Below are 3252 nucleotides of genomic sequence, written 5' to 3'. Positions count from 1 at the left end.
ACACACACAGAGAGAGAGACAGACAGACAGACAGACAGACAGACAGACAGACAGACAGACAGAGACAGAGACAGACAGAGAGTTATTTTGTGATAAGTCTCCAGTAGCCTGGACTGAATTTGAACCTGCTGTACAGCTGAGTATTATCTTAAACTTCTGATCTTGCTGTCTTCTCTCCTGAGTTCTGGTTACAGGTCCTCCAAGCATGGTTTTTTGTGGTACTGAGGATTGAACCTAGGGTCTCTTGCACAATACTCCAGCACTCTACAAACTGCACGATATTGCAAGGCCATACATGCATTTTGACAGATTTATGTCCAACTACTTTTATGGCCTACTATTGTAAATAGAATCCACATTTAAAATTTGAAGTTAATTTACTATAGCTGCCCCTTAGTGTCCACTGAGGAGCTGGCTCCAGGACTCCCCTGGGAGACATCAAATTGGAAATTGTTCCAATCAATTAAGCAAAATAGCATGATATTTGCATGTAGTCTGCATACAACCTCCTATGTTCTTTAAACTATCTGTAGATTACTCACACACTCATACAATACCGATACAGTGTAATGTAAATAGTTGGTACGTGCTTGCTTAGAGAATTTAATATCAAGAAAATTCTGTGTTCAATGAAGATGCAATTTTCTTTCCAGATATTTTGTATCCTTGGTTGGTTGTGTCAACGGATACAGAAGCCATGGATATTCAGTGCTGATGATATATACAAATAACATAGGGCCTGGAGAGATGAATCAGGGGTTAGGAGCACTTGCTGCTTTTCCAGAGGACCCAGGTTCTGTTCCCAGCATCTACAATGCCTGCAATTCCAGTTCCAGGGACCCGGATGCCCTTTTCTAACCCCTGCAGGCTCCTGCATATACATAAAATAAAAGTAAATACATTTTTTTCAAAAAGAATAAATACATTAAAATTTAGTAATCTATAACTTTGATGGAGAAATCAATATGATTTGTTCTGTGTAAATGGTGCATATGTGTGTACATATGCATGTGCAGATGCACATACATGTATGTAGACATATATGGAGACCAGAGATTCACATCAGATGTCTTCTTCTATCAGTCTTCATTGTATTTTAAGACAGTCTTTCACTGAACCTGAAAACTGCTGACTGGCTACACTGGCTGGCCAGCAAGTCTCACAGACACTTCTGTCCTCCGTCCCCAGATCTGGGAGGCACATGCTGTTACATCAGCTCTAGGGCTCAAACGGGCTCTTCATGCTTACACGGCAAGGACCTTATAGATTGAGCCATCTCTGCGGTACACAGTTTACTTTTTTTTTTTAACGAGACAGGGTTTCTCTGTATTGTTTTGGAGGCTGTCAGTCCAGCCCAGCCTCGAACTCACAGAGATCGGCCTGCCTCTGCCTCCTGAGTGCTGGGATTAAAGGTGTGTGCCACCACCGCCTGGCTCACAGTTTACATTTTTAATAAATAATTTTGGAGCTGTTTTGTAGAGTTTTGGGGAGTTTTTACATAGACATCTGCAGACACATGTCTTGTCTTTGCGTTTATTTCTCTTTCATGCCTTATTGCATAGCCTAGGTCTTCTGGTGTAATGCCAAACAGATGCAGGAGTAGGGGCCAGACTTGCCTTCATTCTGATCTCAGAGTCTCCTCAATGCTCTGTGCCTCTAGGGCAGGCAGCTATTATGGCCCATAGGTTTTTGCTTTATTTTTCCCCTGAGTTCCTACCCAGTAAACAAGCAATGCTTATAGGATTTCCCAGTTAAGGTTTTTGTGCTATGAGGAAGAAGGAAAAAGGGAGGGGTTAACTGCACATCTCCCTCTAGTAACAGCTGTTCTATCATCCTCCATGTTTGTTAAAAAACATCCTCCATTCCCAGCACTCGGGAGGCAGAGGCAGGCGGATCTCTGTGAGTTCGAGGCCGGGTTGGACCCCTCCGAAACAATACAGAGAAACCCTGTTTCATAAAAACCAAAACCAAAATAAATCCTCCATCATTTTCCTGAGAGTACCGGGGAGGTTTGTGGAGGAAACCTGAAAATGTGTGAATGGCATCATTATCAATGTGTTGTTTTCCATTTCTGGCCCCCACTGCATCAGCCATATCCACACTGTCACCTACCTTATGGAACTCCTCTTATGTGTATCTCGCTGACCCACCCTTTGTCAATACCGAGTTGTCTCTGGTTCCTGGGTTAACTTACAGAGAAATCTTAAGTATTTGATTTTGTAGGTCAAGGAAGAGTATGTCCTCAAATTCCTTGTAGTAACCCCCCAAGCCCCTCACTTTCGGATGGGAAAGTGTGTCTGCACAAAAGTGATGATGCATCCATTCAGTGAATCTGAAAAATGTGGGAGAAGGGTCTTTGTGAATCTTAGGTTATCATGATCACCAGAAACCAAACATGCATTATCCTCTGGGGACACTGCTGCAGTTTCTCCTGCCCTGGTCTCCACCCCTTCCACTAGACACTTGGTTCTGGGAGCTTCAGGCACCTTCCCAGGCTCCTCCCACTTATGTGATTCTTCTCCCAGGACTCAACACAACCGTATTCCAAATCCATCTCCCATTAGTTCACCTCTGTCCCTGGAATCTGGATCCCTCCGTTCTCCATGGACATTTTCACACTGTACACAAAGGGAAAACCACTCAGTAGGTGACACCGTGGCTGGCTGACTCATGAAGTCCCTCTGCGACGGGGCTTGATTTCTCAGTGAGAAGTCACATCTGATCTCTAATGGTTCAGCAATCACAAAGAGACTGAGAAGAGGATCGCGAAGCCACTAAAAGGAAGGGCGAGGGGAGCTTTGGCGAGTGTGCTGCTGAGTCCCTCAGTGAGGTGTACTGAAGCTCACACTGAGCTCTGTGCCTATAAACAGTTCCTAGATGGGAAATGGAGATCCTCTTCCTCCTGGTAACATGGCGGCATGGCTGCAGCTGCCATGATCCCCAGAGTGCGGAAGCCAGGTGACAGCGATAAAAGCTCCGTTTGTGATTGAACATTTTTAAAAAGAACTGTAATAGTGGTAACATTTAAGGCATAAGCATAAGACATAGATAATTCACTATATGAGAATCTGGAAATGAACGTTCTACCTGAGGCTGACTGAACGTTTGCTCTGGGCTAAGGGTGGTGTGTGTGTGTGTGTGTGTGTGTGTGTGTGTGTGTGTGTGTGTGTGTGTGTGTGTACACATGTGTGAGTGTACATGTGTGTACACAGGGCATGCTTGTGCTACTTTGCATGTGTGGAGGTCAGAGGA

General features: G+C 44.3%; 1 long non-coding RNA gene across 1 annotated transcript; it reads right to left on the bottom strand.

The window, feature by feature from the left end:
* Positions 1-575: 575 nt before the first annotated feature.
* On the bottom strand, positions 576-2763 carry LOC121142190. The gene is made up of 3 exons (XR_005879171.1): positions 2570-2763; positions 2113-2332; positions 576-871 (listed from the first exon to the last, which is right to left on the bottom strand). It is a non-coding gene; the product is annotated as an uncharacterized LOC121142190 (long non-coding RNA).
* Positions 2764-3252: the final 489 nt, after the last annotated feature.

The sequence above is a fragment of the Mesocricetus auratus genome, unplaced genomic scaffold (assembly GCF_017639785.1).
Source record: "Mesocricetus auratus isolate SY011 unplaced genomic scaffold, BCM_Maur_2.0 Super-Scaffold_100009, whole genome shotgun sequence".
NCBI lineage: Eukaryota > Metazoa > Chordata > Mammalia > Rodentia > Cricetidae > Mesocricetus > Mesocricetus auratus.
The sequence above is the reverse complement of the archived record's forward strand: the minus strand, read 5'-3'. Positions and strand labels throughout refer to the sequence as shown.